The sequence below is a fragment of the Equus quagga genome, unplaced genomic scaffold (assembly GCF_021613505.1).
Source record: "Equus quagga isolate Etosha38 unplaced genomic scaffold, UCLA_HA_Equagga_1.0 HiC_scaffold_782_RagTag, whole genome shotgun sequence".
Taxonomy (NCBI): domain Eukaryota; kingdom Metazoa; phylum Chordata; class Mammalia; order Perissodactyla; family Equidae; genus Equus; species Equus quagga.
The window spans coordinates 16,542-28,807 of record NW_025794632.1 but is presented as its reverse complement, the minus strand read 5'-3'; the positions used below and the strand labels follow the sequence as shown (position 1 = coordinate 28,807).

General features: G+C 44.0%; 1 long non-coding RNA gene across 1 annotated transcript; it reads left to right on the top strand.

Annotated features, from left to right (window-relative positions):
• The first annotated feature begins 962 nt into the window (after window positions 1–962).
• LOC124232569 (uncharacterized) lies at window positions 963–4,814 on the top strand. The gene is made up of 2 exons (XR_006886885.1): window positions 963–1,048; window positions 4,619–4,814. It is a non-coding gene; the product is annotated as an uncharacterized LOC124232569 (long non-coding RNA).
• The last annotated feature ends 7,452 nt before the right edge of the window (window positions 4,815–12,266 follow it).

Here is a 12,266-nt window from a genome sequence, read left to right as displayed (position 1 = left end):
CAAGTGAGCTTCAGCAGGGTCTGGGCTGTAGGGTTGGCCCCCAGTTGTGGGGGAACTGACCTGGGGTGATTTAGGGCAGGAGAATAGTGTCCCAGACTGCTGACACCTGATAAAAGTAGGGGGATGGGGATTGGTTGGTTTGCATATCAAAGGCGCACTGAAGCAAGCTGTGTGCTGTGCCTAGAACTTAGGTAACCCTGGGAGGGCCAGTCCCTCCCCACGTCCACAAGGCCCCGAGATAACAAAGCGTCATAAAATACAGAAAATGAAAAACACAAGAAATACAGTCAGTGAAAAGTACTTAAGCTCTCTAAACCTCAGTCCCCTCAGAGTTATAGACATGGGGAAAATAAGACCTGTGTCTGCTTTGCTCACGGTGATCAAACCGTCAGTGGGATCCAGGCAGCTTGCCACCAGCATCCTCAGCAACTATTGTGCTGCACTTACTCTCCAAAACACTGCTAAAGAAGTAGAGATACCTATCTCTGAGGTTGAAGTTCTAGGTTTGTGAAGAGCTATCTAGAGCCTTAGGTGGAGGGAGAACGTGGTAACTCAAATCAAGCCAGATGGAGGGTAAGCGGTTATAGGAAATCGTTAGTGTCTGAAGGCAATGGAAAGCTGCAGCTGTCGGTCCGTGACCACGACAGCACTGGGTCCACTCCACATTCCACTGCAGCCCGCAGAGGCTCCTCTGCAATGCTAGGTAATCTCAGAACTCCTGAGTGGGATCTGGGTTCTGCCATGGAACCAGTTCCCTTGCTCTGATGATCAGGAAAAGGGTCAAGAGGTAAATAGTTTACTCTCGCCCATGAATGCTTTTGCCAGTTTTATACCTAAACAGTGCCTTTGATTCTTTGGTTAGTTTTGATTTTTTTCAGTTCTCATTATTGTTGACCTTTCCTCCTACAGATTATAAAACCAGAGACTCTATTATCACACTGGTGACTGACTACCTGCAAAACAAAATCAACATAGACCCACTCATAACACATAAATTGCCTTTTGAAAGGATCAATGAGGCATTTGAATTGCTCCAAGGTGGAAAATGGTGAGTATTTGTGTGTGAGTGGGATGTGTGCATGTGGAAGATGTATCTGTGTGAGATAGCTGATATGTGTGACTCTTACATCCAAAATTTTATGAAAAATCAGTTTTCAGAGCAAATCAAAAGAGGCTGGTGGTGGGAAACAGTTCAGAGAAAGACAATAAAAGACTTTTAAGTCACTTGTGAGGAGCCCTCAGCCCTTTATTCAGTCAGCGTGTGACCTAAAATGGCTACCTTTGCCCAGGTCACTGTCCTCATCTATAAAATAGGGATAATGCTATCTCCTCTCTTGAGAGACCACTATTAAGATCAAATGTGAAAATAAAAAGGAAAGACCAATTAAGAAAGAGTAGTACAAAAATACATTATAATAAAATTTTCATTGTTATTTGCTTATGACCAAAAAATTAAATTACAACTTAATTAGCAACCTGGGATGACTAATACAACGTTGAAATGAGCTAACTTCCACCAGAAAATTAGTTATTTATTTACAAGATATAATTTGTGCTGCTTTTTATTTTCAATCAACAGCTTACCATTGGATATTTCAGAAGTATTTCTGGTCACCAAACATTCATTAAGTGACTAACGGCAACACTGTCCTGGTCTCACTGCAGAAACAGAGTTGAATGTAAGCACTGTCTTCAGGTCACTCATGGTCCCGGACTGGAGCATACGGCACTGCATAACCAAGTAACCCCAATTTAGGGCTGGCTATGATGTCTGGTCAGAAGACCCCAGACTCCGCCTTCAAGGCCTGGAGAGCTCCTTTCTCACTGGGAGGTGGGGGAGCCTCAGAGGGGCCACCCCTGAGCTGGGCCTGGGAGCTGATAGAGCTGCGACCTGACATCTGGGGAACAGGCGCCGTAGAAATGGGAACTGTGTACAAGAGCCCACAGAAGACAGAACAAAACTTGCCTGTAGTGAGCAGCAAACCATCCAGTCTGCAAGGACCCGATTGCGTTTCCAGAGGGCAGTGAAGGTAAAGTCCTGATCGCAGAATGGTTTCTGTGGAAACAAGTAAGAGTGCGAGAAGGCTGAATCTAAAGAGCACTGGGTTTCCCTAGGATATTATCTTGCCTTTCCTGGGCCTCCCTCTGCGACATTGCTGTGAAGTCCCACCCACTAGTAACTGACAGGAATCAACAGGAGCTTGGTTGAAGTTATTGACGTGCGCTGAGTAGACTGACTGAAATCAGCCGAGTTCCAAACCACCTGAAAAACACACGTGTTGGGTTGTTTGAGCTTGAAGCCGCTTTGCAGCTCTGTGATGACAGCTGTGTTACATACAGATGTATTTGGAGTTCAGAGCTGAGGAGACCAGGATTATGGGTTCTAGAGCGCTGTGACCCAAACAGATTTATAGCGAGAGAGTATTGAAATCCATCGATCTCTAGTCCGAGAAAAACAAGAGACAGTCCCCACATTACTGACAGTGGACTAGAAGCTTCACCTTCATAGGAAAAGGAAAAGCATGCTGAGGGTTTAGCAAAATTGCAGGATTGTTCTCCATTTGCAGCATGAATCTCACACAATGTTTCATACAACGGTGTATGTGAGAAAATCTAAACTGAAAGTTGGAGAACACATAGATTGTCAAGCATTTTTAACTTAGTATTCTCAAAAAAATTAAATACCAAGGTCAACAAAATTGTGGGCGGAAATGCAAAAGGTAGATCTAATTTCCTGAGGAGATGAGATAGGCATGGGTGCTAACTGGATGGCGAGCTTGCATTTATTTATCAGATGGCCACTTTTGCAGAGTGCACAAGCACATCAAAAGATCAGAAAAGCTGCCATTCCGGCCCTTCACGTTAACTATGACTAATGGGTGGAGACTGCGAATAAGCCCCAGATCTTAATTTACAATCGTCATCTTCATTATCTTGAAACTAATTTCCCAACTTGACCCTGAAAGAAGGCAGTTTGCTCCAGCTTATTCACAAAGTCCTCAGGCAATCTTGCTGACTTGGACCATCAGGCAATGTTACTTCTCTTTATATTTGTTTTATTGGAATTGGCTCGATAATTCTTTATGATTTAGGAACATTAGGCTTTGGCACCAATGGTAAATAAATTAACTTGACCCTTTGTAATATTTACAGTGTGTGTGGTAATACAACATAACAGGGGGCAATGAACCTGAGATAATCTTTCCTGAGGAAAAAAATGCAGACCAAGCCTCTGGGTTTTACACAAAGACCCCTGGGCTGGATGATTATTAACCCTCCCCGCCCACCAGCAGGGGCCATTTATAGAAACCTTTGTGCAGAGGGACCTGTTGAACTTAGCTTTTATAGGGTAGGAGCAGTTGTGACCTCTGAGGTCATTTGGCTGTCACTTTCGCTTTATGAGGAGGAAAATCAAGACCCAGGGCCATGCAGTGCAGTGACCACCAGGATCACATCGCCAGTGTCCAGCTGAGCAAATTCTCCTGCACTCTTACTGCTCTTTCTCTACATCTTCTATTCTCCTCCCACGTCTTGTCATTGCACCCTTGCACACAATCCGTCAACCACACTGAGCTGCCTCCAGTCTTCCCCCAGTCCCTGCCCCTCAAAGGATGGCACAGGCTCCCTTGTGTCTGAGGCTTCACACACCTATTTCCTTGTCCTGGAAACCATCGGTGCCCAAAGCCCACCCCCTCCACACTCCACGTTCCTTAACTCCCAGCCATGGTCCAAATCACAGTTTAGCAAGGCCTCTGAGCTCCCAGAATTCGAGGTGGCATATACTTCCTCTCTGTTCCCATTGCACCTGCGGCTTCCCCCGTTACGACATGGCCAACACTGTAATCTACCTACCTGATTAGTGATAAGCTTGCAACATTAGACTGTGGGTTTTTTGAATATCTCATTCATCATTGCTACCCCAACATCAAGCACAATGCCTGAAACATGGGAGTTGCGCAGTAACACAATTTTGTTGAATGAATGAATAAATAAGAACAAGAATTAATGAGCCAAGGGCCCTAAGACAAACGCGTTCAGAGCAGAGGAATTAGAATACTGCACACATCTGGGGAGGCTGTCAATGTACAATGTGCAATGCCTATTATTCTTCCTAACAGAGAACTCTTTCACAGCTATTGAAAGTGCAGGTGTAGCACCACAGCAGATGAGGAACAAAACTAGGAAAACACCATTTGAAGTGGAATACTGGGATGGGCCCCAGGCAGCCACTCACCACGAGAAAACAGAGAGAGGCTAGGGGAGTCCCCCTTTCCCACCAGCATAGCTCATGGCCCGAGGAAGGGCGATTAGAAGTCATGGAGTGAGGAGACTCTAACTGTGGGCCCAAATGAGATGGCTGCTCAGGGCTCACAAGCTGTCTTCCCTTATGTTTGCCTCCATTACCCAAATCAGACCCCAGGGTTGCCAGTTACCCACGGACTTGATTCAGGAGACGTTCTCTGGTGCCTGTGGGGGAATCAGGGAGATAAATGTAGAGATAACAAATGGGCATAGGTAGACAATTTGTCTTTTAAAAAACTCACACTGTGATTATTTTGTCCTAGCCCATTTATGGAAGGAAGTCAGTCATTTCCATGTTTGATTTCTTGTGTTTCAGCATCCGCTGCGTCCTCTCGTTTTGAGATCCCAGATAGTAAAAATGGAGCATGAACATGCACAGCAGCTCTCTTTTCTGCCTTTTTCAACACTTTGATGGCTAATTTGCAACATGTCGAACCCAAAATTGGAAAGAGGGCCCTTCTGGAATTTTAGAAATGGAACAAGTATAATAAAATAAACTACTTGGAAACTGACGTTTACATTTCAGCCAAACACTTGAAGAGAAGAATGAAGAATTAGTGATGAAAAGGGTTTTCTATCCATGCTAATGATCTGATTTCACTTTACACTTGTTATATTATGAATAAGCCTCAATGGACAGCTTGTAATTTTTGAAAGTCTATTTTCAGTATGGAATCCTTCTCCAGTGTTCTACACGTGGCTGAGTTGTCCTGTTATGGAAAGAACTTCTACCCATAGTCTGCCTTCATGGGCAAGTAGTGGGAAGAAAGGTAACTAACTCTTTGAGTGTGAGCCTGACATACATTGGGCCATATTTTCCTAGCTGGACGATGGAAGGGTTGATAACTATGCTTCAAAACTGGTAAAACTCCATGACACTCAATCTTACCTGCCTTTCTCAAACAAAAACAAATCTTTCCATTTCTTCTCAATATACTGTTCTCACATGGTAGGCCTGCAGTTTTGGGGACAGAGCTGAGCCATTGCTCATTCCCTTTCTCTGCTCCATTTCCCCAGCCTGTGATTGAATAGTTAAATCTGGCCACTGATTACAAATGTAATTTGGTGCCAAATGGCTGCGGTTTTGCGGTATTCATCAACCAGAACCATGGAATAAAGGCAGGACTCAGGCAAAAAATTGACACTCAAATTCTTTAATGATAGCAGAGTCACAAAAATTATAAAGAATTAATTGTTGGCTCTACTCTTTGGCTATATCTTTGGCTAGATTATATGAAAGACATTCCTGGTAGGAAACCCCAAGAAATGTAAAATAATATGCAACAAAAATCCCCTCAAATCCATGTTTGACCTAAAAAGAGGGAGGGAGGTGCTCCAGGGGAGCAGGAAGGCAAATTAGCAATGGGCAGTGAAGTTGCATCTGACCTCATGGCTTTTACTGATCCAAGAACCTGTGCAGTGGGGTAATAAGGGCAAAGCAAGGAACATGCAGCCTTGGAGCTGGCTCAATGTGGGGAGCTGGAATGGAAACTCATGCACACCCCACATCTTCCAAGGGCTATGACCTCAAATAAACCAGAGGGGCTAGTAAATATTCCACCCACGGCAAAAGGAAACAACAGGGACTATTTTTTTTAATAGCCTTAGAGAGGGAAAATTCTCGTATCATATTTTGTGAAAATATTCCCGCGCCCTGGGTTCTTGTCCCCCAGGATAGAAATCAAGAGACACAACAAACGGGAGTAGACAAGTAAAAGTTTATTAGCTTCTGCACAAGGGAGGCACAAGGGGGCCTGTGTGGAAAGGAACAGGGCAGGTGACCCGGTCCTTAGGGAGCAGGATCATGAGGCTTTTATTAGGCAAAGGCTGGGCAGGAGTGCCTTGTCACAGCATGTAGAGGTGGGATTGTGCTTGCGTCTGCGCTGTTGTTCGACATGCCACCTCCTGTGTAGCATGTATCATTAGCAGGCCAGCTCTCCCTCCCTGGGTGTGACTTCTACTATGCTCATGGGGCTAGGGTCACCTTCAGGGGACTCCTGGGTGCTCGGGCTCATGCGTTGGGCAGGAAAGTCCCGAGGCTGCAGAATGTGGATCTTGGTGGCCTCCATCTGATTCCCCCAGCTTGCAGATGTGTTAGGGGCCTTATCTTGTTAGGCCAGGGTCTTGCAGATGACCCCGTCTCCTTAGGCTGGTTCCTGCCTCAAAAATATATGTGCCCTCAGATGAATTCAATTGGAATTTATTCTAACTGATTGGTAGGTGGAAACCCCAAGCCAGGGAATTTTATTGTAATGGTTCTAAGTAGGTCACATTCTAGGTCACCTGACTAAAAATATCTTTTGAGATCGTGAATCAGAAGTTCAATCAATTCAAAACAAGTCATGAAAGGACAAAATGAAAAGGGGTAGAAAAGGCAGAATGAAAAGAAAGTAAGGAAATATATCAAGACTTCTAAAAATATCAGCATTCAAAATAACGTGAATGGATTAAACTCACTAGTACAAAAGAGAACTGCAAATAAATGTTAGACTCTAATAAGCAGGTTTATTGTTAGTAGTAACATGGATAATATGATCTTTAATATTTAATAATTATAATATTAAATGATAATATAAGTAAGTAAATATATCAAGTTTGTTTTAAATCAAGTGTTTGGCCGTAAAACAGATACAGGTACAAAGGGAGCCTGGCAGAATTGTGGCTGAAATGCTCACAGACCAAGAAGACCATGGCAAGACGACTAGGAGCCAGCAGAATGTTGCTCCCACTGGTCAAATTTAGGACAATTCAAGCATCAAAAGAATAATATCTTTCATTGATGATGACACATTGAATTTTTAAAGATGATTTCATAGAGGACTTCCACCATGGGAAGACGGAATAGACATGTTCACTAGTCCTTCCAATAAGTACAATAAAATATCCTGGACGTCATACATAAAACAAACCTAAGAAGACTCAGAAAGCTGGAGGAAAGGACGCAGAAAGGCTAGAGACCTGAGATCCGAGGCAGCATATGGGTGTGAGCTCCTTGGGTCCTCCTTATGCCTCATGTATCCAAGACTTGGAGCTGAAGAAGCCAGAAACCTTGAAACACCCACGGGTGCAGACGACAAGAGGCCCCAACCAAAGCCTGCTCTCTCGAGCCAGAGAGTTAGGGAGGGGGCAGCCTGGTAGGACCCAGAGCTCTTAGACAATAACCGCTCTAACCCCACCAAACGCCATGGAGAACCATGGCACCAGCCGCACCCATGAGGCAAAGTCTCAGCAGGGAGCTTAGGCATCCAACTTCAGACTGTAAAGAGGCCCCAGACCCCCACCCACCCACCAGGTGCTGTCAAAGAAGGCAAAGGAAAGATCCGGAAATTTCAACCCTTGTGTTGGCTAGTGCCATCAACTCCTTAGTGACCCTGGGGACAGGAGAGCAGGACCCTGCACAGTCTTCTTGCACCATCCTCTCATCTCCTGGGCCTGTATCAGACGATGCTCTGCTATTATTCATAGGGTTTTCACGGCCAATTTTTTTGGAAGTGAGTGGCCAGGTCCTTCTTCCTAGTCTGTCTGGGTCTGGAAGCTCCACAGAAACCTGTCCACCCTGGTAGTATTTGAAATATTGGTGGCATAGCTTTCAGCATCACAGCAACACAGCCACCACAGGATGACAACCAACAGGTGGGTGGTGTGGTTTCCTGACAGAAAGTGAACCTGGGCCATGGTGGTGAGAGTGATGAATCTTAACCATTGGACCAGCAAGGCTGGCCATTTCAACCCTACCTTGTAGTAATGAGCACCCAGCACACAGTATCACTGGCAGCCTAGTCTTCCATGCACACCCCGCAGTAATGCGGTGCCCCCACCCGCTGTTCCCTAAGGTGTTGTTAGAGGAGGCCTGGTGAAGGGGCAGAACTCACACCACCCAACAATAATGAGGCTGCTCTTCCACACACACGCCCCACCCGCTCACTCCCCAAAGTGTCCATACAGGCCATTGGGTAGCAGTAACAAGACACGACTATCTTTCCAACCAGGGAGGTGTCAGTGGAATCCTAGTGGGGAGTCGGAGTTCTCACCTCTGCCCGGAGGTAATCAGGAGCAACGCCCCCCTCAGGAGTTGCTGCAGGCTGAGTGGGGAACCTGAATTCTACCCCTGCTCACAGCAATGAGACAGTCTCCCCTTCCCCTGCCAGAGACAGCTGGTTTATCAGAGAGGACTGGGGAAAGAGCGTCAGCTAGGAGGGCGCTTCCTGGACTCCAAATAAATCTAACGCTGACTTCAAAACTAGCACTTCGAAGGAATCCAAACTGAATTATATCAGCCTCTCGAGCAATTTATGCTCCAGGCATTGTTGCAAAGAACAAAGCAATCAACTAACAACTAGTAGAGCTTAACAGGCAGGCGTGGCAGGGAAACAGCCACACCGACTCACAGCAAAACCACTGTCCTCCCAGGGTGACCGTGACCATACTGGGGCTGTGTGCCCTAAGGAGCAGCTTCACAGACTTCCACTGGGGCGGGGGGATAGAATTTACTAAAACATTTCTTCTAGTCACTAAAAACAGAAATAAGCCAATACCGATCCCAAAGGGAGAGATCAGTACCCAGAATTGCTACAATATATTATCTAAAACGTCAAGTTACAAACAAGAAAAATCACGAGACATGAAAGAAACACGCACTCTTATCCATATACCAGAGAAGAAGCAAGCAAAAGAAACTGCCTGTAAGCATGACTAGGTGCCAGGTTTAACAGCCTTTAAAATGCCATTATACGTATTTTCAGAGAACTAAAGGAAAGCATAAGTAAGGAGTTAAAGGAAGGCGTGATGATGATGTCTCATCAATAGAGAACATCATTGAAAAGATGGAAGTTATTTAAAAAGAGGAAGGAGGAGGAGGACCCAATGGAAGTTCTGGGGTTAAAAAGTATGAAAACTGGAAAAAAGTTTCATGAGAGGGGCTCAACAATGAATTTGAACTGGCAGAAGAAAGAATCAGCCAATATAAAGACAGATCCATACATTATGCAACTTGACCAACAGAGAATAAAAGGGAATAAAGAAAAATGGACAGAGCCTCAGAGAAACGTGGGACACCATTAAATGGAGCAACATATGTGTAATGGAGTGCCGAAAGGAGAGGCAGGAGACAAAGAAGCAGGAAAAAGTATTTTAAGCAATAAAGGCTGAAAAATTACGAAATATACAGTCCTACGTTGCTTAGCGATGGGGACACGCTCTGAGAAATGCATTGCTAGGTGGTTGCATCATTGTGCAAACATCACAGAGTGCACTTACACGAACTTAGGTGGTACAGCCCACGGCACAGCTGGGCTGTAGGGTGCAGCCTGTTGCTCCTGGGCTGCAAACCTGTGCAGCATGTTACTGGACTGAACACTGCAGACAGTTGTAACACAGTGCTAAGTGCTTGTGTGTCTAAACATATCTAAACATAGCAAAGATAGCGTAAAAATATGGCATAAAAGATAAAAAATGGCACACCTGTATAGGGCACTTACCACGAATGGAGCTTGCAGGAATGGAAGTTGCTCTGGGCGAGCCAGTGAGTGAGTGGTGAGTCATGTGAAGGCCTAGGACATCACTGGACACTCCTGTAGACTTCATCCACCCTGCACACTTGGGCTACACTAAATTTATAAAAAAAAATTTTTCTTTCTTCAATAAGAAACTAAACTTAGCTTACCAAGACTGTTTTATTTTATCAACGTTTGGATCTTTTTAATTTTTTCACTCTTTTGTAATAACACTTAGCTTCAAACACAAACACATTGTACAGCTGTACAAAAATATTTTTTTCTTTATATCCAAATTCCATAGCCTTTTTCTACTTTTGAAATTTTTTTTACTTTTACTTATTAAACTTTTTTGTTAAAAACTAACACACATTAGCCTGGGCCTACACAGGGTCAGGATCATCCATACCACTGTCTTCCGCCTCCATATCTTGTCCCAGTGGAAGGTCTTCATGGGCAGTAACACACATGGAGCTGTCATCTCCTATGATAACAATGCCTTCTTCTGGAACACCTCCTGAAGGACTTATTTTCTATTTTCACCATAGATTTGTTTGTAAGCAGAAAATGCACCACGAACATTACTCTCTATTAGTGTAAACCTTTCAGTGTTGGGAAGTTTATGTGTTCAAACTTTTTAAGGAGCTTGTTGAGGTCTGCAAATGCTTCTGCTAAACCCTTCACTATGAATCTTCTTGGGGGTTCTTTTTCTTTTTCTTCTGCAGTTTTCTTTTTTTTGCATCTTTTTCTTTTCTTGCATCTTTTCTTGCATCTTTTTCAGCTATGCATTCCTGTTTAGTTCCAAAACTCCTCACTAGTCAATTCCTCAGGAACCTACCCTCGGAGCTCTCAATATCATCCCCATCCACACCCAGGTTAAAGCTGTTTGCCATCTCAACCACAACCATATTGATGTCTGCAATCTCCTCATCCCTGGCAAATCCTTGGAAGTCATGGATGAATCCATTGAGTGGCTTCTTCAGGATGCTATTCGTACTCTCCTTAGTGACATCACCCCAAACCTAAGCAAGGCTCTTGATGCAGTCATAGACCTTGTAGTCCTTCCAGAATTACATCAGTGTCTTTCTCAGTTGCAACAATAGCCTGGGCAAAGGTCCTCCTCAGGTAGTAGGCCTTAAAAGCTGCTCTAACTTGTCGATCCATTTCTTGGATAAAAGAGCTGTTGTTTGAGGGAGAAATAACACTTTGATATTAGGGTGAAGGTCACCAATAAAGGAAATCTGTCCAGCAGTGTTATCAACAATAAGCAAAATCTGGAGTTATGTTTTTCTCTAAACAAAACTTATCCATTCTCCATAGCAATGTCAGAGGGCGTCTTGGAAGAGGAGCTGGGTCATCCATGACTTCTCACTGCTCCTGTAGTGCACTGGCAGTGTGAGCTTACTGATGTGTTTGAAGACCCAGGGGTTCTCTCTGTGCCAGATCACAAAGGGTTTCAATTTGTACCCTGTGACACTGCCCCACAAGCAGGACTGTTATCCTGCCCTTAAAAGCCTTGAAACCCTGGCATTGTCTTGGCCTCTTTATGGATGAAAGTCCTTTAAGACACCCATTTCCAGAACAGGGAAGTTTCATCCATACTGAATATTTGTTCTAGAAAGTAATTTTCCTCCACAATCAGCTAATCTAGAGTTTCCAAAAATTCTCCAGCTGCCTTCACATCAGCACTTGCAGACTCAACTCTCACTTTCACGTTATGCAATGAATAATGATTCTTGAATCGTTTAAACAACCCAGAGCTGGCACTAAGTTCAACATGGTAGTAGAGTCCAGCCTTTCCTTTCAACACCATGTGCACATTTTTTCTTTGGCTGTGATCATCATCGTACTGAGAGGGCTACACTTCTGTGTCTGGTCTTCAATCCAGGTCAACGGAAATTTCTCCTGGTCTGATTTAGCCCCTTCTCAAATTTTCGTTAGTCTCAACACCTTCAAAAAAGCAAATCCTTCCACAGCATCTGTCACTGTGTTCTTGTTCTTCAAGATCCTAGCTGTGGTGCAATGAGACATGCCTGACTGGTGAGCAATAACCGTCAGTGATTTTCCACCTTCGTAGTCCTTAGTCACTTTTAATTTCATTTCCAAGTCTCTATGTGGCCTCTTACTGGCAACATTACAAGCGGACTTTGTATGCTTAGGGGCCATGATGAATAAAACAACACAAGAGAAAATGATGGAATCAAGAGATGCGATCAACACAAGATACATGAGGCTACCACTTGGCATAACGTGGCATGTTGTCTTACAGTAAACATTTTTATAAGTAGAAAAAGTACACTCTGAAATAATGACAAATAGTAAATAAATAAACTAGTAAAATGGTCATTTATCATTATCAAGGGTTCTGTGATGTATGTAATAGTATGTACTACACTCTTTATGACTGGCAGGGCAGTAGGTTTGTTTACAGCAGCATCACCACAAACGTGTGAGTAATGCCTTGCTCTGTGA